At 40.4% G+C, this 23,377-nt stretch overlaps 1 protein-coding gene across 2 annotated transcripts in view; it reads right to left on the minus strand.

Moving 5' to 3' along the window:
* SNX24 (sorting nexin 24) overlaps positions 1-23,377 on the minus strand; it is a 73,259-nt gene that overhangs the window by 7,411 nt on the left and 42,471 nt on the right. The window lies entirely within an intron of this gene.

The raw sequence follows: 23,377 nt of genomic DNA on the forward strand, positions 1-23,377 counted from the left end.
CCCGTCTAATCGATCACATGATGTGGTCCACACACACCATTTGAATAGCAATGCCAATAAATTTAGGAGAAAGGGGCTGGCCCTCTCAAATATTTTATTTTATTTATCTTAGAAGCTGGCTCCTATGACAAGCCAAGAGAAGGTAGAAATAAATTGTAGTGGAATGAGGGCTAGATTTTGATCAGACAGACCTGAGTTCAAATCCTGCTTGGTGAAGAAGCACACACGGTGATCCCTTTTAGGGCTATGGAGATAAAATGGAAAACCTCCAATAGTTTGTTGGAAGAAAGATAGTATAATACTCCTACCAGCACCACCACCACCACCATAAATGCTTTAAAACATCTATCACCCTAGAGGATGAGTTTCTTGTGTATTCTAGATAAGATTACACACAAACGCCTACATAATGAAAAGCATATTTCCACAGGAGAAATGAGCTGATCCTTGAAACCTTAAATAAAAACCCCCAGTTAATCCCATTTATCCAAGGTAATGAAAAGGAAATCAGATTTTTAAAAAAAGTTTTCATATTAAAAAATGCCTCATATTGATCTTGGCTGACAAAGGCAGAAGCCAGTATTGTCTAATATACTTAATGCAACTGCTCACAGAATAGTGCATAATAAGAACACAGAAGGGCCATAAGATCATTTGTTCCAACCCCACAGCAAATGAGCCTCTAACATTTGCTAATTTCTCCTGGCATTATTAAGTTCACAGTGTGCCATAAAGGAAGAGGAGAAAGGTATATCCAAGCTAAAAATCCACACTACTGTTGTTTGATTTATGACCTCAGCCATCTCCTTTAAGCCCAGGATATTTCTACCATTCCAGGAGGAACAGATACTATTGGGTATGTGAGCATTTATTACATCAAGATGGCGGGAAGCGAAGGTGATGGAAGCTATAGATGAGCATTCTTCGGGAACTCTACAATGGTTCACCACTTGACTGCCAACTGGTCACTAAAGACACATGTCATAAAATCGAACTGCCACTATGGGGACAATCTGGGGCTTTTAGCCACATGGAAGTCTGTCAGCAACCAACCACTGTGAAGGAGGCAGACAACATTGAAGTAGATCTCCATGGTTACATCAGGTTTTTTGTTTTTTTTTACAGATAAGACATAAACCTTGGAATTCTGGCAGGTGAAAAGCCTTCCAGTTCATCTTTAAATGAGAATTCTGCATTAAATGTGTCTTTCATTTGCATTTTGTAAAATCAGCACTCTGCTGCTACAAAATTCATCTTGCTCAGCATGGGAGGAGAGGTGAAGGGAGATGCAAGTCAAAGGGTATGTGAACTGCATAACAATACACGTTATCACAAAGAAAACAAACTGCTAATAGTCACTGATCTAGATACCAAGAGAAAGTATCGAGAAAGCTTTGCAGGCAACAAAATCCAATTTTTAATGCAGGCAAATAAAGCTTAGTCTAGTTTAGACTCAGCCTACAGTATACTTTAACGGCCTACAGCAGCATTTCAAGACAGTTGTGCTGCAGATGTTTTAGACTGTCAGTGTGGCCAGGGATGATGGGAGTTGTAGCTCAAAACATTTGCAAGGCACCAGGTTGGGAAAATTGTTGTATGCCTATGTATGCTACAACAGCAGCAAGAATACTCATCGCTAAGTATTGGAAGACACAAGATCTACCCACTCTGGAAGAATGGCAGATGAAGATGATCGACTACATGGAATTGGCTGAAATGACCGGCAGAATCCGAGACCAGGGAGAAGAGTCGGTGAAAGAAGACTGGAAGAAATTTAAAGACTATTTAAAGAAATATTGTAAAATTAATGAATGTTAGAAAGATGTTGGATAGAAACTAAGTGGTTTCCAGCTGTAAAGCTCTAGGAGACATGAAAAAAGGATTATAAATGGGTAAAAGTTTAATGGTAAGGATTTGCTGAACTAACAAATTGAACTGGAATACAAAGAAGGGAGGTATGAGGAGGTCGGAGGAAATAAGTATATGGAAGTTATGTTATTGAAAATGAATGTGTGTTTTTAATTGTCTATTATTTTGTATGTTTATTTTGTATGTTTTCTTATATCCTAAAAAAATTTCAATAAATATCTTTTTTTAAAAAAAAGGAAAATTGTTGTATGCTGTTTAAGTCTGCTGGAACCTATGTGAGATACAAAGTTGATCCCTTTGCTTTCTATAGACTTTGGACAAAAGTTCATCTTAACTATGGTTTAGGAGGGGGAGCCAGTCTGAAGCCAGAGGTTAATTAGCTGAAATCAGAGATTACAGTGGTATTACGGGTATGCTACATGGGCTTCCCTACTCTGATAAGCTTAGTGTGGCAGATTTATCCAACATGACGGCTTATTTTTGGCACACTAGTGTGGAAACTACTGCAACGAGCCCTGCCCACCTGATGTTCTGAACTGCTTTTCCTGCCGTATGCAGTGTCTGAAATTATATCCCCAAATAACATCTAAATTCCACTTTCTGTAGCCAGAGTAAAGGGGTAAAATAATCCAGATAAAGTTTCGTGACATAGAAACATTTCTTACATTACTTGGGGTACAGGTATAAAGTGATCCTAGGAGATCAAATTGTAGTTGAGCTGAAAATTTAATCATGCATTTTAAAAGAGTGTATTAATCATTGCCACATTTCACTAACCATTTTGAAGGCTATTTAAGAAGTTCTTTTCTAGAAATGTTTACCAGAAGTGGGGTTTTTTTTTTTTTGGTGTATTATGTAACAAAACCCCTAAAACCCCTGTTCTTCTACCTTCTCAGCCTCATAAAAAAAGCATTATCCCAGAGGATGTTATTGGCTAGTTGCTCATGTTCTCTCAGTGACATCCCCAATTCTTAATTGTCAGTTATCTTTTCTCCTCTGGTAAGTAAAATATAGTCACAAAATTGCACAGGGACTTGTTCTGCCTTAACCTTAGGTAGATGCCATCACGCAGTAGAAAACAGTGCTAAAATATCACAGGATAATGCTTTCCAGGATGGGAGACATATAAACAGCATAATGATTTCCCATGAGTTTCCTTTTTAAAAAATTGTCACTAAAGCCAGCATAAATGGTGACACATCTTCACAGAGGACACTTTGAAATCGAACCCTGGCATTCTAGTTAGGTCCAGACCTACTCATCAGCCAATTATAACAGTAACTGAACAGCTTGCTAGAAACTTGGACAAGACCATTTCGCTAACCTTCCGAGAGCGCACTGGAGGACTGCATTGTTTTCAAAGATTGATTTCCCCCCCTTTTAACACACAAAACAGCTCTAAAAATTCAGGACACTCCCCGCCCCGCAAGCCACCAATCATCCAACCTAGTTCTTCAAGACCACAACCATCTTCTGGCCAGAAGACTCAGCATGGTATGTGGTAAGAGGCTGTGTTCCTGTAGGTTTAAATCCTTTGTGCGAGATTTCAGTCTGAAATGCCCTATTGTTAGGGTGAAAAAGTTCATGACAGTTTTTCCTCTCTTCACAGGGAGAGATGCTTTGCAATATCTAATTCAGCGGAGCAGCTAAAAATGGGGGAAGCGGAAAAAAATAAAAATCAATAAATCCTAGCTACAGTAAGTAGACTGGAGCGTCTGCCTCCACTGGGACTTAAACCCACGGTCTTTATAGAACACTTTGTAGTATATATTCCTCTGTTTGCCTTGTCTCCAACAGTCGCTTAAAGAGCACTAACAATGATAAAAAGTTGGCAAAAGAACATTATATACTGGTGGGGGACGGGGGGAAACTAAGAAGGTTCCCAAGTAGGTTCCAATGTTTTGGTTGTCTTTTTTTAAAAAAGGAATAGAAAACCTGTCTTCCTAATTTGTATCTTATTGCCCCTCTACAACATTGCCACAGTAATGCAAAGTATGTGTTCAAAAAACAGCATTAAAGGATGCTGTTTGGAGCCCAACAGTAGTCACATTCATACCTGCATAGGTCACAATTTAGGAAGTGAGCCAGAATGCCCATAGGTTAATGAAATGCTCCCCAGCCAAAAAGTGAATATAACTGATATAAAACGACTACATTTAAATGCCAATGGTCAAATTGAACGGCACATGGAAAACCATGCGGAGTGAAGCTGAAAAGTTAAATTAGGATGTGCATGTTTCTCTGTGTCTTCTTCTCTTGAACCCGTTCAGTGGCTTGGATAGGAGAAAGCTTGTAAGAGAAAGGTCATGTGCTGCATTTCTGCTATGACCAGCCAATACACAAATCATATTTCACATCTTACAGAAGTTAGTATGAGTCCAGCTCCTAACACAATGGGTGGCATCCAATGGTTGTGCAAAGAAACTGCAACCAGAATTTATTTATTATTTCCATTTATAGACCACTTTACTATCCAAAAGATCATGAAGCTGTTTACATACACAAGTGCAATAAAACCACATCAAATGATTGTCAGGGACTGGCTGGATGAGGAAGAGTGGTGGAAGCGACCCACCCAAGAGCCCCCCTGGGAAGGCAGAGAAGAAGATGACTTAGATCCTGGAGCCTGGTAGTGGGCCACCAACCACACCTCATAGGAGGGGACAAGCTGAGAGGTACTAGAAGCAGGGAGCTTGAGGGATCACGAAGAGACAGAAGGAGGCAGGTGGCCCAGCATAGGGCAGGGTGATGAGGTTACCAGTTTGGATGCATGCGCTGACAGAGATGACAGAGGGGAGCCAGACCCCGCAGCTCTCCCACAGACTCACTCTGACAGCTTCTCTGCAGACGGCTCTCTGGTCCCACTTACTTCTAAAGGTAAAGGTAAAGGTAAAGGTACCCCTGCCCGTTCGGGCCAGTCTTGCCAGACTCTAAGGTTGTGCGCTCATCTCACTCTATAGGCTGGGAGCCAGCGCTGTCCGCAGACACTTCCGGGTCACGTGGCCAGCGTGACAAGCTGCATCTGGCGAGCCAGCGCAGCACACGGAACACCATTTACCTTCCCGCTGGTAAGCGGTCCCTATTTATCTACTTGCACCCAGGGGTGCTTTCGAACTGCTAGGTTGGCAGGCGCTGGGACCGAACGACGGGAGCGCACCCCGCCGTGGGGATTCGAACCGCCGACCATGTGATCGGCAAGTCCTAGGCGCTGAGGTTTTACCCACAGCGCCACCCGTGTCCCTCACTTACTTCTAGAACATGACAAATGTTACATGATGATGATCACCAAGCCAGGCAGGCACAGAGAGAGGCCCCTGGGGCTCACCTTAGCAGACGATGATCACAGAGGGAGGAGCCCTGACTCAGAATGCTTGAGAGCGAATGAGGGGCTGCACACCAGTTCAAACAATTGCTTCATTAGATGAGTTTGCCTTTATGAGCCTCCTTGTATTTTTTTCTTTCCTTAATAAAGAAACCAACTGCAAGTTAGCCTTGCGTCTCTCTCTTTCCCGGACCTGTGAATAACCTACTCTGCCTGTCAGCTCCATGACACTGATTCACGTAACAAAATACATAAGGAATTATATATATTTACACACACGCTAGAGAAACTCACCTAGGGTATGGAGAAGGAATATTTAATCAACCAATATGCAGCCTATATTAGATGGTTCCTGACTATAAGTCTGCTTTCAAGAGTTCTGCTTTCAATTTACTTATCTTTGGTTTGTTAAGATACTCCTTTTCACTTATGCCAAGGGAGCAAGAACTGTAGCATGCCACATAGGATCTTTTATGAGATTTCAATTGATATATATTGTTTTATAGACTTTTTCCTGTATTCCCACCTTGGGACCAGTTGCACAAGGGGGGTTAGAAATTCCATAAATATTTATTTATGTTAAGTGTCAAAAGGCAAATCTTGTAAAATAACAACAATAACAACAATTTATTTAAACCTTGCCCATCTGGCTGGGTTTCCCCAGCCACTCTGGGCGGCTTCCAACAAAATATTAAAAATACAATAAAACATCAAACATTTAAAACATTCCTAAACAGGGCTGCCTTGAGATGTCTTCTAAAAGTCAGATAGTTGTCAGGTAGCTTTCATGTTCCACCTATGTACAGAACCTCTTGTCTGAAGTCATTTTAAATTTCAGGATGAGTCCCCTCCCTTTTCGGCATGTTGTCTTGCAGTTGGATATGCATAATTCTGCTGACTGAAGAAACCTGGACATCCAACCAAAGCAAACAACTTGTGGATGCCATTGTGCAGGAATACCTGTATCGTGCCATTTCCTTATGCTCTCACCTGATTCAACTTTCCCTGAGAATTCCACATATGCACTAACTTTTAATTTCGTAAGTCACATCTTCATTGCTGAAGGTCAAGAGCATGTCACAGAGAAAATGAAGCTCCTCGACTATTTTAGAAGGGATGTCACAACTGGCTCAGAATTTTTTGAAGTGTGAAATTATCACGGCTTCAGCTAGGAGAATGTGTACCCTTTAACATCTCATGTAGTGGCTACGTGTTATGAAGCTCTTTAGTGATCCTTTGCAAGCACCCCTACTTCTGCCTCCAGAGTCCTCAACAAACTTTCCCAATGTCTTGTATTATGTCAAGAAGTGAAACACACCAAGCATTCTGAACAGTCTGTCAAACATAGAACTTCCATCTGCTTATATTGTACATTTTGCAAGGGTCAAATGAATGTCACATTGATGTACCGTATTTTTCGCTCTATAAGACGCACCAGACCACAAGACGCACCTAGTTTTTGGAGGAGGAAAACAAGAAAAAAAATATTCTGAATCCCAGAAGCCAGAACAGCAAGAGGGATCGCTGCGCAGCGAAAGCAGCGATCCCTCTTGCTGTTCTGGCTTCTGGGATAGCTGCGCAGCCTGCATTCGCTCCATAAGACGCACACACATTTCCCCTTACTTTTTAGGAGGGAAAAAGTGAGTCTTATAGAGCAAAAATACGGTAGTTTTGCCAGCACTCCACAGCTATTTGGAGAGATCTTTTCATTGTTTCTGCAATAACCTCTAGCGATCGCAGGGTTGACTTACAGGAGATGTGTGATTTGCTGTTGGAGAAGCTGATTCATCAAAACTTAGGATATTCCAACCTACTCTCAGTTGAGTTCCCTCTGTCTTAAATGCATGGAATGTCATTTCACTACTGATAAAAGCACTCCTGTAGCAACAATAGTCCTTTACTTTGTCTTCAATGATAAGATAGTTCACAGTTTCAGAAGTGATGTGCAGAATTCCAGTTGAGTACAGTAGAATTCTTTTTATGGTGCCGACCATATGAAATAGTCTGATTCTGATTTGGGATTGGCTCTAAACAGCCTCTGTCCTGTTTACCTGAAGGAGCATCTCCACCCCCATCATTCAGCCCGGACACTGAGGTCCAGCGCTGAGGGCCTTCTGGCGGTTCCCTCACTGCGAGAAGTGAGGTTGCAGGGAACCAGGCAGAGGGCCTTCTCGGTGGTGGCACCTGCCCTGTGGAACACCGTCCCATCAGATGTCAAGGCAATAAGCGACTATCTTACTTTTAAAAGACACCTGAAGGCAGCCCTGTTTAGGGAAGTTTTTAATGTTTAATGCTGTACAGTATTGTGTTTTTAAAATTTGGTTGGGAGCTGCCCAGAGTGGCTGGGGAAATCCAGTCAGATGGGCAATGTATAACTTTATTATTATTATTATTATTATTATTATTATTATTAATTTTAAGATGCAGGAAAGGGATCTCTGTCAGGCAGTAGCAGTTTTAGCATGTACAGTGGTACCTTGGGTTACAGACGCTTCAGGTTACAGACTCTGCTAACCCAGAAACAGTACCTCGGGTTAAGAACTTTGCTTCAGGGTGAGAACAGAAATCGTGTTCTGGTGGCACGGCGGCAGCAGGAGGCCCCATTAGCTAAAGTGGTACCTCAGGTTAAGAACAGTTTCAGGTTAAGAATGGACCTCCAGAACGAATTAAGTTCTTAACCCGTGGTACCACTGTATGTTGAACAGCACTAGCCCTTTCTGGGGGAGTTCGGAGAAGGTAAGTCCCAACAAAGTAAGTCAGATTGGACAGTCTGGAATTCTGAACACTATTCTCAAGAAATACCTTTCCCCTTCTCATTCATGTAGGGTGTAATTACTAGCCCCGGAAATGGTTTTGGGGCATCGCCACCAGAGCCAGCCCTGTCATGAAACAAGAAGCTTCGGCATGGGATTTGACACCCCCTTCTTTTGTATATTTACTCCATTTCCCCCTGCTCCCACCAGTATATTAGGCTACAATGTATTATTTCCTTTTGTAAAATGAGTGCAGTTTTCTTCCCTTTTGCACACATGCAAAGAAGGGGGCAGCGGGGGGGGGGGGGAATCAACACCACACCAAAACCCACCAGCAATGAGCATGCTTAGTTACGTGCTGCTCTGTAACTATAGGAGCAAATCAATAGCAGCTGAATGCCATCTGCTTCGGGCAGCAGAACAGCACCAAAAGTGTGAGCAATGCATCTTCCCTTATTGAAAGGTTATTTTATGCAAGTAAACAATTCATCGTCTTCTTGCACGCTTGATGCTCATTTACCACTTTTGATCAATAAAATATGCAAAACAACAAAAAAATTGAATCCTAAGAGTAGTTCTGATGCCAGTGTGATAGCTAATCAATATTCAGGTCTCCACTCTTAAGAAGGCAAGTGGAGGGAGCCCTTGGCTTTATACAAATCCACAAATTTAAGGAAGTGCCTCTTGCTGTTTCTAAAAACAAGCTTGTTTAGAAAACCAAAGCTTTTACTTATGCTAAACAGAGGGGTTAATAATGAGGACCCACTGTTCTAACTGCACAGTTCCCTGAATACAATAAAGTTTCAGGTAGATACAGTTTTTCTACTAAAAATCAAGCTGTGGTGGGATTTTCCTTTACAATGTGCTCTTCCAGTCAGACCCCAAGCTGCCTTATTGCATTAGGCCTCCTGGCAATTGATTCAAGTAAAATTATTCTTGTCCAACAATGAAAACTCCACTGCTTGATAGAGGTCTTGGAATAAAACTGCTTCTTCAAGTAAAGCTAGGGTTGCTAGAACTTGTTTTCAAAGCAACCTTTTTCCCTGTCATACCCCAACCCAGCTAGCATTACGTTCTCATGCTAAACTAAACTCAGTTAAGCATGAGCACCTGAAACCTAAATAAGCCTACTTGGGCAGAAGTTCCCATTGATTTCAATGGCATTCAATTACTGTAAAGTGAGCTTACATCACGAAACAAATTATATTCATGATTATATTACGAAACAAAAAACATTCAACCATCTACTCGAAGATATATGATAAATTTATAACGCATGCTCCTAGATTTCCAATATTTCTTTGGACTTGCAGCACATATTTCAATATATACAAATGCCCACTGGGAAATGTTACCATTTCAAGTAGGTAGTACAATAAATAAAAACCTCCTCGTGCTTTTACCAGTAATTATGTATCAATCTAAAAATGGCTAATTAACATGAATAAACATAAATAGCTTGTCGGACTAGGGCTTTTGCAGTGCTAACACTGATCAGCATTTGCATTTGTGTTCATCGCGTGTAAAGAGATTGTCCAAGTCTAGTCACAGCAAACTTCACAAAGGAGAATGTGTAACATGAGGCAGAACAATAAAAGGTCCAAGGGACGTTCAGAGACAAAACCTATTGGAGTTAATGGCAGTTGAGTAGGTTCTTTTTTGGAGGAGGGGATTGAATTCTATGATAGTGATACAAACCACACTTAGGAGGGTAAATTAACTTGTATAAAATCAAGGTGAACAGAGTTAACCATACTGTTTTTTCTTTATGGCTCAACGCACATTGCCCTACTTTTTAAACTCCTCAAACAAGCCTTCAACGAGGCTTTTGCACACTTGGTCTTGAAAATCCAATTCAATCCAAAATAATATATAATATTTATACCTATAAATGTGCTGCTTGTGCACTTCGTCTTCCGATGAAATCCACTTACTAGAAAACAGACTTCTTGAAATCTTTACTGTATTTATAGGAAATGTTGGTTAATAATCAGTTGCAATACTTCCACATGAATGTAGTCATTTGGGAACTGCTCATGCCTTACAAATTGCAGCAGCCCGCTTTCATTTGATGGCCTAAAACATGAACCTTAATCTAATGCTTTTTAACTACAGGCCACCTCGTTTTAAATAGACTCAAGCGCAAGCTTCAGTTTAACCATACGATTTTGATCAAATGAATAATATAGAAGATGGTCATGGAGAAGTGCAGCAGTAGCTTTGAGTCAATGATCCAACTAGCAGCAAGAGTATAATTTAAAGGCAGAAATTTCCAGTGCATGCACCGTTAGCCACAGTGAACCTGTTACTACTCTAAAGGGAATTGTTTGCCTCTTATTAGATTTTCTACAGCACAGCCATAAGTGATAAATGTACTGCTGTACTCACTGTCAAGTTAATCAATGCTGCCAAAGTTTTGTTGACCTAACAGTAATCCATAAAGTGAGCGGCATTTTCTCTATCCATATGACATCTCAGTCCACAGTGGGATAGGAATCCTACAGCAGCCTTGTAAAAAGAAAATCAGACTGAAATAAGGAAGGAGGGAGAAAAAAGAAATAAGGAGGACACTTTCAAAATTCTGCTTTTAAAGGAACAGGATTCCTTGCCTGCTCGAGGAAAAGAAACTCAGAAACAAGACTCAGTTGGAGGGTTTAAATGCTAGCAAATTGATAACTTCACAGATTATAGAACCTGGGTCTCTCTTTTTTTGTTGGCTTGCTTGTGAAAGCTCCAGGCACCTCCAGCAGAATAGCTGTGCATGAAGTATTTTTGTCTACAGTTCAGTGTTCCAGCTCAAACACCGAACAGTGAGCAATCATAAGAAAGCTTGACTTCTGTTGTTACAGATTGGAGTAATTCAGTCCATGTGAAAGGAATGAACACTTCAAACACCAGACACAGAAAACTCCCCCACCGCCACCCCCACCCCGGTCATCAAACAGGAAACATCTAACAATGGAGAAGCCTTCGCCATAAAGAATTGCTGCTCTGCCTTCACTAGCAATTATAGGCATATGAAATATGAATTGCAATTGATTTTTCTCCTAGGGGTCACTTGGCTCCATGTTTTATGCGCTCTAGGCATTTATTTGGGTGGCAAACATGACACGTTTTTATAGAAGGAACTGAGCAATGTAATCCTTGCTCAATCAAAGGTACTTCATTTTAGTGCCTGTTCCCTGACACTTGTCCCTCCCTCATTCACGTGTGTGGGATTTCTTAATAAAGGCAGGGAAAATGAAATTGGCAATTTAAAAGGCCAACACAAGGCAGACATTCAACACTTACTAACCCTTTCTGCACTGATGACAAATGGTAGAAGCCTGACAACTGCGTATTACAGAGACTTGCAGCTTTCTTCTGACATCATTCCAGTCTTCATTATATAGCTGCTGTGTGCGCTCAACAAAATAAATGAAAGGAAACTGCGTATTTATATGCTTCATAAAATTGATTGAGGAATTAACGATTAATTGAGTCAACCTCTCACATTAAAACTAGTTTCGCATACTGAATATTTTCTGCCCACAGATAAAAGGCAGTTTAAAATTTGAAAACTAGACAGATTATACAGTTTTTTTGCTTTTGCTCCATGCTAAGCATACATATGATCTGGACACTTTCGCTTCCTATTTCACTGGAGTTAAAATTAGAAGGCCAATACTGGTTTTGTTCAGTAATTATGATTTATTGTTCTTCAATGTAGCATTCATCTGGTTGCTAGCATGAGCAGTATTCAGGGATAATGAGCTCAGTCCAACAGCACCTGAAGGGCATCACTTTCTCTCTCCCTCTGCCAAATCAGAGTTTTGAGTTTTCAAACATGAAACAGCAAACAGTGGTTTAGAACTGCTTGTCTGATTCCTTTTTCCATTATCTTAGCACTCAGCTTCATAAGTTCACTCTGGTGTAGCAGATTCTGGAGGCATAGTAGTGTTGGAATTCTGCCTGGGTCAGAGGAATGTGCCACAGCGTAGGCACCGGCAGATATTCCTGTCGACCTCCCCGCGTCTCCACTCTGCTGATAAGCAGGCGAGGTCTCGGCGATTCATCTCAGATGTGTGAGAGGAACACACCGTTCATCATCTCTCCCCTTTGGTGTCCCCCAAGAGGGGAAAGAAGCAGACAGAAAACTATTTACATCTTTTATTTCTGTCTCTCATATCAGTACAGAGAAACACGTCTGCACTCGACAACAGCAAGAAGAAACTCCACCCATGTACTTCCAGTACAGGTCATATGATACACACACTGAGCTAACATCCGGTGCTCAGTACAGATTGGACTGCCCCTTTGTTTCCATGGCAACAGTCACAAACATCCTGTTTGGCTTTCCAGCCACAAGCAGCTGACTGAGCTGCTGGAGCCTTTGCTTGCTGCAGCATTGGTGCTTTATGGTAACAAGTAGATGGCCTCATCTCATCTTACGCCAAACCACAGTTATCATAAACCATGGATTGCCAGTTCAAACCATGGTTTCTGATTAACCAGCTAATTGAAAACCACGGTTTGTTAATTCAGACATAATGATAAATCATATTTAAGCTTCCTTCACCATGGCTTGCAATGATTTGAGCTGAGCTACTGTATCATGGCATAAATTGAACAGGACATATTCATATCCCAAGAACAGAATACTTGAAAATCAGTTGATAACTATTACCACTATAATAACTATTACAACTATTATTGTTGCAAGCAGAAGCACAACAAATTTTGTTGAAAAGCAGGACAAATAGATACAGTTCAAAGCAAAGACTTAAGTAAGCTGAGCCTTACTGTTTTATAAAGGCAAACGGTGTGTGTGTATGTCAGTTTTTTAAAAAACCCCAGATACTAGTTTTTTGAGTTGTCTGTTTTTAAGCATTTTTATGTCTATGAGTTGAACTTCTTGAACAGAATGCTTCACTAGCTAATTTGTGTGATGCATGCTTCTAAAAACACAAAGAAATGTGCATGTAAAATAGGCAATAATATACTTTTTCTTTGTAGTACTTCACTGTACTATGTCGTCATTTGTTACCAGGAAATCTTGTAAACACGTTGTTTTTTTCCAAATTGCAGCTCAGAGTTCACTTGTTACTTTGGGAATATATAAGTTAAGTATTCTGTTAATTTATTTGCTGCAAATGCCATGCTGTATCATTGGACAGTTCGTCCATAGTACATGGCTATGGGTAATACTCCATCATTCTAACCGGCGTTGATTACCTCAGACGTGGTCCAGCTTCCCACAGGCTGAGTCCAAGTTCATTGCTTCAGAACAGAGATTTGTTGGAAAGTCAGTTGGTGTTTTCACATTGTGCCTTTGAGCTGAAATAGGACGAGGAGTAACGACTACCGTATTTTTCGCTCTATAACACGCACCCGACCATAACACGCACGTAGTTTTTAGAGGAGGAAAATCCGTAGGCATGCCACCCGTAGGCATTCCCTCCATAACACACACAGACATTTCCCCTTACTTTTTAGGAGGAAAAAAGTGAGTGTTATGGTGAAAAAAATACGGTATATTCCAACAGTTTAACCCCAGGCATGATAAAAAGTCGCTTGTAGAACCATTATGTTTCAATATTGAGATTTTAATAAGCTTTTCACTTATTTAGAAAGCTGTGAAGCCACTGCTATTCAACTCACACTAGAAAAGTAATGTGAGATCACTGATTTGTGATTTATGGCTCTGGACTTCATTCTCAGATTAGTTAGATGCTGCATCATGTGCATGGAATTTGATCTCAAAGTCAGGACAGGAGATGAAACAATCTAGTATTTTTTCTGCCTTGCTATATCCAAGTTAGTTCACCTTCATCAATTGCACAAAGGGCTCTTTTAGTCTAGCAATATGATTTTAGCAATAGTCAGTCAGATGTTGCTGGCTGGGCACTCGCAAGCAGAATGTAAAAGAGACAACCTCCCTCAGTTACTTGCTTATGCTATGTAAATATCATGAGCATGGACGCTTTATTTAGCTATTATGGCCAATACTTATTCATGGACCTATGGTCTATAATTTCATCCAATTAAACACACACATAAAAACACACCATTATATATATGGTACCCCAAATAAATATTAGAGCTACATTGAGTGCCCACATATAACAGAAATGGAGAACCTGTAGCCTTCCAGATGTTGAAACAAAATAAAAAAATAAATAAATTCCTTCCAGTAGCACCTTAGACCAACTAAGTTTGTTATTGGTATGAGCTTTTGTGTGCATGCACACTTCTTCAGAGTCTTCCTCCAGATATTGTTGGACTACAACTCCCCATCAGCCCTTGCCAGAATAAGAATGATAGGATTTGTAGTCATAGGAGCCAAATCCTAGCGGCTGAGGGGTCCCTTTGGTCCCCCAATAAAATATTTGAGGTGGCCGCACCCAAAGTTGATGAGCATTGCCATTTAAATGGTGTGTGCACGCTGCATTTTGTGATCGATTATGTAGGGTGGAGCTTAGGTAAAGGGGGACCTCTGACCATTAGGTCCAAACCGTGACCGACTCGGGGTTGCGGCGCTCATCTCACTTTATTGGCCGAGGGAGCCGGCATACAGCTTCCGGGTCATGTGGCCAGCATGACTAAGCCGCTTCTGGTGAACCAGAGCAGCACATGGAAACGCTGTTTACCTTCCCGCTGGAGCGGTACCTATTTATCTACTTGCACTTTGACGTGCTTTCGAACTGCTAGGTTGGCAGGAGCAGGGACCGAGCAACGGGAGCTCACCCCGTTGCGAGGATTCGAACTGCCAATCTTCTGATCGGCAAGTCCTAGGCTCTGTGGTTTAACCCACAGCGCCACCCGCGTCCCTTAGGGTGGAGCTTACCTCCTCCCAATTTTTTTTTATACAAGTTGGTACCACTGTTTGTAGTACAAAGACATCTGGAGTGCAATGAGTTCCCCACCTCTGACATATAATATACTAAAATCAGCGTGGCTCCCTATGCATTTTGAAAAAGAAAGGGGGGGGTGAGAAAACCTTTAGTGATGTCTTGTCCGGGACATTCTTTTCAACTTTCTATCAGCTTATCTAAATAACTCCTGTGATGTGTATGGTATGGAGGGCAACCTCTCCAAACCTGATGCCCTTCAGAGGTTTTGAACTACAATTCCCATCAAGCACAGCCAGCCAATGGTCAATGTTCAGGAATGATAAGAACTGTAGTTCCAAACACCTGGAGGGCACCAGGTGGGGAAGGCTGTCCTATATTATCATATCAAGCAGATAAAGGCTGAAATCCTCAAACTACTTCTGCTGTAATACTGCCACAGAAGACTGTTACTCAATGGGCTGAGGATGGTCAACAAAGAGGTTTGCCCAAAGCTCATGCAAAGCACACAGTGGAGAAGCAGAAAATTGAACCCAGGTCTCTTGAGTGTTTTGCTGACTAGGGTAATGAGATGGCAAGGGCTAAAATGCTTCTAATCCAAGAAATAATTTATTTTATGTCAAATTTGTAGGCATTGACAGCATTGGCTTTGTCTGACTTTTCTACTAAGCCTTGAATTAATTGCTCTCAATTAATCTGTTCCAGTCTTTGATAGCTTATTTATCAGACAGGGAAAGATAGATTTAATGGTGCTTGCTTGAAACAGATTCTTTAATTGGAAACACCAGAGTGTTTAGCTCACTTTGTGTTCTAGCAATTAAGGACAATTTGGAGAAGTGTTCCCCGCCCCCACTACTATTGTCTCCTTGATTAGATTTCCAAAGCAGCAGACAAAACAAATGACAATACTACCTAGCAATATTGGTTCAAATAAAAGCCCAACAGCCAAATTACTTACTATGAGAAATGTGAGCCATCCCCATCAATTCCAGCATTGTCTTACATTTATTTCATTTTATCTTTGCCTCCTGTGCAACGCAAGGGCTACATTCCTTGCAAAATGCATGCCTACCCCGTTCTTTTCCACAATTATGTGTCCCTCCAAATAAGCCAAATCAACAGGAGAAATTATTTTTCTTGATTAAGGGCCCACATTTCTCTTGGGATGAAACAAAAGGAACAATTAATCTTTCCTTATTTGTTCTCGGAAGGACCTGCATTCTTTATGTGTACAATAGCCAGGTACCTGTGGGCAGCCAGTCGGCAGCAATTAGGCTTGAGCTGAAAATGAATGGACTCTAGTCAGAGAGCCTAATCTGTTGAGAGTTTCTACTAGAGGGCAAGGTTATGCTGGGAAAATTCCCCTGCTGTGGAAATACTGTTAAAAATTACCTCTTGACTTCAGCATAATTAACAAGGCCTGGGAATTTATATGAACTAAGTAATTGGAAAGAATTAGCAAGAGATATATACATTAATCTTCAACAGTTACAAGGTGTTTAATGAAATTAAAGCACCGGGTCTACTTCATGCTTGTTTTAGTTTATGCAAACTTTAAGAGTTTCACCTGTAGGATCAAGAACCAGGTGGAAGGCAAAAGAGGCATTGGGGATTGGGGAGGGAAAAAAGGGTAGTGCTTTTTTTCCTGTTGCTGTACTCCTGTCAAGAATAGGACCTGGGTGCATCAAAACCCAGAACTTAGTTTTAACAAGTGTGAAAGGGTTTGCAGGTTAGTCACAGCTTGAGACTGCGGATTCATACAGTGAATTAACAAATCTGTGGTATATCTAGATCATTCTTATAGAGCAAATGAGATTCACAGAAACTTTCAGCAGATACTGATCAGTCAAGAATGAGAAAACCCATGTCACATAAGACTTACCAAGGGAATAATTTTATTTTAAATTAGAACGACATTGCTTCTGCTTTTGAAATCTTAGGGCTTATTTCCCATCAAGTAGCTGTTTTACACTAGTAAAGTGTAAAGCTCATCATTCTCCAGCCCTAAGTGCTAACCGAATAAAACTGATTTTGGTACAGAAACCGCTTGGGTGTCCTGAGTAGACAACTTCTGCTAGGAAAAACACCAAAGGCATTTAACTGATGCTTTTCCTGGATATCTGTGTTAGGATTCTTGCTCCGTGTTTGCGGAGTCATGGGATTGTTTTCTATCACATGACGGTGTATGTTTTCATTCCACAGTGTGGGAAGTGACGGAGATGGGATGTTTTGTGTTACTGTCTACTGTGATGTTGGATTATTGTCCTTTGTTTCTTTCTCTTTACTGTCTGCTGAGAAAGAAGAAGAAGCTAAGTCAGAATGCTCTGAGTGTATTATATGTAAATAAAGTAGATTAGCCAAAATGCTGAGCTACTGAGTCTGTTACACGAACCGTTAATACTCTGCTGTTCGTAAGTGTGCTAATGCCTCTTGGCATCAGTCGCTGTGATTTTCAGGCTGTAGAAAGCTTTTGAAGCTCCTGAACGACTGACCAGGTGGGAAAGAACATGCCAGTCAGGCATGTGTCTCTACCGGGGTCCTACACATGAGTAGGACAATCCTAACAATCTGAGCAGCTTTTGATTTCATCGGTGAAGGTGAATTTGGGGATGGGGGCATCATTCTGTAGTGGTTTCATTTCCACTAGGCTGGTAGGTTAGAGATGGTGATGGGAAAGTGTTGTTTCACATTGTGAAACTTGTTCTACAGCATTGCAGAGCTTCTGTTTGTTTTCAGTGCTACTTAACCTCTACATGAAACTGCTGGCATGTCATGGATTTGCCATCACAATGGTACCAGAACTGTTCCCTTTATGTAAGAACCAGATGTAGCAATGGAAGTGACAAACTGATGTTTCAGTGAGAACCACCACCACCAAACAATCTCACTCTTAAAGAGTAAGTTCATAGCTTGGAGATGTTGTTCAGATCCAGTGCTTTGGCGTAGCACCAGTTTCAGCAAGGGCTATAGCAAGGGCCCCTTCCTGGACAAAGATAACCTTGACACTATCCATGCCTATCTCCATGCTTTGGTAATATCACTCCTTCTAATGCTGGACTCAGTTTGAGCATGCTGGCAGCTCTGTAGCCAAAACAAGACCAGTAAGAAACAAGAGGGATGTAAGTGCATGTTCAGGTGAATCATATGGGGTTGGAGGGAAGTGAACCTAAAACAACCCAAAGAGGGCTGAGCATGCTCAGTAGTCATAGACCTTTGGGGAGAAGTCAAGAAAGCAAACTGGCGGATGGGGTCTAAAACAGTATCCTACGCAGGGGATGACTGCTTGGCTGGAGAGGCTGATTGCAAGAAGTTAAGAAGCCAACTGGCAAAACCAATACTTTTCTCCCTCACTTCCCCACTGTTTGGAATTTTTTCTTCATTTCCTCACTTCTCACTACTGTAAACTTTTTACTCGGACTTTGTTAGGCTTGGTGATGTATGGGAAACTGAAGGGGAGACAGCTGGCAGGCAGAAAGGAGAAGTTGGCTGAGAGAGAAGACAAGGAGGCACGAGGAAGCTGAGCTGTTATCTCTGTGCATCTCTTCCTACATTGTCCTTTTTCAATCCTTCCTTTCCCTTCCTTCACCCAGTAAATGCCACAGAAAGAGAGACATTGAGTAAAAAGCGATGCAAGAAGAGACACACATAAAAAGTACAGAGAAGCCATCTCATTGTCAGATAGGCCATTTCCTGTTTCATACAGAGAATCTATTTTTTAAATGTCTCCAGGGACTGACGTGAGAACTGTCCATAGAAATCAATTGAGATATCCAAAATTTAAATTTAGCTGTAACCCAACTCTCAAAAAAACAACAAAAAAGAGAATGTCTCCTGTCTTATTTACAGTGGTGCCTCGCAAGACGAAAAGAATCCGTTCTGTGATTCTCTTCATCTAGCGGTTTTTTCGTCTTGCGAAGCAAGCCCATTGAAGGATTAGCGGATTAGCGCTATTAGTGCTATTAGCAGCTTATCTGCTGATCAGATCAGCTGATAAGCGGATTAGCGGCTTAGAAAAAGGGGGGGGGAGGAAAAAAACACAGCAGGAACTCGCAAGACATTGTCGTCTTGCGAAGCAAGCCCATAGGAAATTCGTTTTGTGAAGCACCTCCAAAACGGAAAACTCTTTCGTCTAGTGAGTTTTCCGTCTTGCGAGGCATTCGTCTTGCGGGGCACCACTGTATTAATTTTTTTTCTAAATAGCCATGCAGTACTGCAGATTCCAAGGGGCATTTAATTGCCTCCTTAGCGCAGGTATCTATTCTATTTTGTTCCCACAGGAAACACACATTCCCCAAAAAGCTACTCCAGATGTTTTGGAAAGGGGCGGGGTCCTCTGGAAGAGAATGGGAGGTAACATTAGGGCTGCGGAAGGAGAATTGGTGGGAAATCCGCTTTTCCGCTTCTTCTAGCAGGGAGCTTCTATTAGGTTTTGGTCCTTTCCACTAGAGAATGGGCCCTTCCATATCCAGAAGGACAAGTCTGCACTTAGCTGAGAACTTGGATATATCAGAAGGCTTTAGAAATATTGCATTAAAATGTTACAATAGTTTCTAAAAAGTATATAGCAATATGGGCTACAAATTGGACAATGAATGGAAATATCTGCAATCCGATAAACAGTAAACTATGGATATATATTTTTAAAAAAAACTGCAAGCAAAGGCTTGCACCAGACTCTTAAAATGTCTGTGCTGTGAGACAAATAATAATTATTGGTGTTTTCTATAATTAGTACAAGAGATTCTCCCATCTCTAGAAGAGATACAGTTAAATATACCAAATGCACTGGGACAGGGGAATAAACACTGGTAAAAACTTTTATTGATGCATTCTATATCAAATACCAAAGAAATGTGCGCTCTCTCTACAGAATCTAAAAACAGCTGGTAGCAACAATGATGGATTTAAGTTATTAACAGATCAAAAAAAGATGGATGGTGTTCTGCTTTTCTTAATCTACATCATCATCTAGATCTATTTAAAGATATGTGGTGCACTAACAAACTTAGTTAAGGTTTCGATAAAATCAGTAGCATAATCTGCCCCGTTACATTGAGTCTGCATTGATCAATAAAATCACTTGTACTAGGAAAGTACTGTTAAACACTGACAATCCTAGCCATTAATATTATTTAACACACTGTTCACAATCTTTAATGAGGATAAAGAACATTTTGTCTCTTTACACTTATCATACTGCCCTTTCTAGAGATCCTTATAAACACAGCACAACAGTGATTATTCAAAACTAATCGGGGTTTCAAAGGACGAAGGATACTGAATAATTTCTTGTAGGTTTTCTGTTTGATTAATAGATGTTTTCAGTGGTTTGCTTTTAAAATAGATAAAAATGAAGTTAAATAAAATTTGCATTCATGCTTGCCAGGATGAATGTCCGTTCATTTCTACCCCTCAAGAAACCTAGCTGCACAGTTCATGCACATATACCACCTACTAAGGTGATGAAACCATGAATTTAAATGCTTTTTACTACCACATATGGACTGTAAAAACAAGGCAATTCTACCAGAAACAAAATCAGAAATGCAAACAGAAAGAAGTAGCAAGTCTTAACAAAAAATGAATTAATAAATACAAAATTATGATTTTGAACAGATATTCCTAGATCCTGGGTGCAGTGACATACCATGTTTAGCAAGTGCTATTGCTATTTGTTTAAAAAGGTAAAGGTAAAGGACGCCTGGCAGTTAAGTCCAGTCGCGAACGACTCTGGGGTTGCAGTGCTCATCTCACTTTACAGGCTGAGGGAGCTGACGTTTGTCCGCTCCACAGACAGTTTTTCTGAGTCATGTGGCCAGCATGACTAAGCCACTTCTGGTGCAACGGAACACCGAAGCCAGAGCAGTGCATGGAAACACCATTTACCTTCCCACCGGAGCAGTACCTATTTTTCTACTCGCACTGGTATGCTTTTGAACTGTTAGGTTGGCAGGAGCGGGGACTGAGCAATGGGAGCTCACCCTGTTGAGGGGATTCAAACAGCTGACCTTAGGGAAGCTTTTAATGTTTGATGTATTACAGTATTTTAATATTTTTTTGGAAGCCGCCCAGAGTGGCTGGGGAAGCCCAGCCAGATGGGCGGGGTATAAATAATAAATTATTATTATTATTATTATTATTATTATTATTATTATTATTACCTGATTATACATGTTAAAAACAACAAAAATCATGAGGAGTTGATTGATGGCAAATGAAGGAAAGGGCTGCCCCAACAGTTGATTACAACTACTTCTCTTACACTTGCTAGAACTTCTACTAAAGTGGATGAACAATATCTAGACAAATAAGAGGAAATACATGTCGGATCTCCTAAGCTTTGACAGTGACCAATGGGGTAACATTTCCCCCCATCAGTACAGGTATGGAGACTGGAAGGACTGTATTACCTGTCCTTACTTTTTGATAAACAAGTGGCTGTAGTTACTAGGAGTTCTTTTTTATCAATTATTTTTGTTGCATTTTTCTGTGCCATTTTCTGAGAGCGGAGATCTACATATACACTGATATACTATTTTGCAACCTTTACGCTTGTCTACTATAAACACATTCTGTGGGGCTGCCCTTGACACTAACTTGGATGCTTCAGCTAATGCAAAAAGCTGCTGCACGTCTTCTCAAGGATACTGGAAGGCACAATGAAACACAGCCTTGGGCGTTTGGGTCAGGGATGCCTATTTGCTACCTGTTATTCTTGGACTGAATGGGAATGGGGATTGCAAGCTAAGATAAGTTGTTTCACTAGCAGCTTTTTCAATGCTTCCGATTTCATTGGCAATCTCCATAACCAGGTTATCTTTATATGTAAACTAACAGATATCTGACATTTCTTAATAATTATGGTAATCATTCTTCAAGTACATATAAGGACATTTACTCGTATTCTTCTCTTCCTATAATAAACTCCAACAATGCAATGTCTTTTGTTTTGTAGCTGTGTGATTTGTGCTCATCCTGTATTGTGATGGCCATCAGCTACAAACAATAAAATTTATTGAACTTGAATTCCCACTGTTTATTTTAGATTGTTAGAAGCTACTTGAGAACAGGGATTTGCCTATGTAACTCTACAATGAACGGTATTAACACCAATTATTTTTTCTTCTAATATTATTAGACTTGAAAATGAAGATTGTTGGTCACCAGTGTAGGTGAAACATGATTAAAACATGTTTAATCTTAACTGTGACAAGTTTTCAGGTGCTTCTTTGAGAGACTGTGGATCTAAGATCCATACAAGCAGCAAGCAGACCATTAATATATAGAAGTATAAATAATACATAGAATAAATAAAATAAAACATAGAAGTAGGAGAAATTTATAATCTGCATCTCTTTGTTTATTGCTCAAAACTTAAAAATCTGTTTAGATTACAGAGCTTTAAACAGCTTCCACAGCATTAACTGCACCAATGAATTATTTCCCTGGGTGCAGATATATTTTTGACATTTAATTCTTTCTTGCCTAAGTTAAGTAAGGCAATCAAGTCATACAAAGTTGTTGTTGCAATACATACCAACATGCACACTTTATTTTTGTTTTTTTGTTTTAATTCTGTATGAGAAAGATGACTGAGAAGATATTGGAAGCAGTCATATTTTCTTCAAATCCAAAGACAATGTTAATTTTCACCAATAACATTCCTTCTGCATAGACCACAGAAATCCTGAGTGTGTGCTCATTATGCCAATTAGTATTTAGAAGCTTAGCAGAGGCAAACTGTTTACTCCTACAGCAGACACTTTTTATTCTAAGCTAGTACTGTTTTATCGCAGCCTCTGATAGCTACACCTTATCTTAAGCAAGACAGAAACCATTAGCAATGAGATTCTTCTGCTGAAAGAACAGAGATATGATCTATTATGCCAGTACTCAGAATATCAACAGACTACACAACAAGCATTCAGAGAAACAAAACAACAACATGTTCACTTCACTGTAGAACTACTGCATCTCCTAGAACCCAAATTCCTAGAAGGCTGGCAACATGATAAAAGAATTTCATACATTAAAAAAGTTCCAATAGACAAGTCATTTATATATGACACAACTGCTTTGTAATTTATCTTGCATTGCTATCCTATAGCTGCTGCAGAGCTAAATATTCATGTTCAAGACACTGTATACTTAGGGCTGAATATATAAATTCTTGTATCAGCATAGTATTGCTTTAGGTCAGTGGGTTGTTTTTTACTGCTCAGAATATCACAACATGCTTTACACTAGGGCTACAATACAGATGTGAATGTGTGAGCAGCAGAGAGAACTATACTAATTGTTAAAGATTCATAATGAAATAACAAATAAGTTGCTATATAGTCTCACTTCATTACCACAAAAGTTAGTCAAATAATTGGTATTAGACTCGTTTTCTCTCATTATCTGGGTATACTGTTGGATACCAACAAAATGAGACCATAAATGCATTTGCATACTTTATTCTAAGACGGGGTGCCCCAACTTTTTTCCAAAGAAGGCCAGATTTGATGAACTGAACCTGTGTGAGGGCCAACCAAAGTTGTTGAGTTTTTTAAAGGGTTTAACCCCAGATTAAATCGACCGGCGGGCCGGATTAGGCCCCC

Source organism: Podarcis liolepis, assembly GCF_965112155.1.
Source record: "Podarcis liolepis genome assembly, chromosome: 11".
NCBI classification, from domain to species: domain Eukaryota; kingdom Metazoa; phylum Chordata; class Lepidosauria; order Squamata; family Lacertidae; genus Podarcis; species Podarcis liolepis.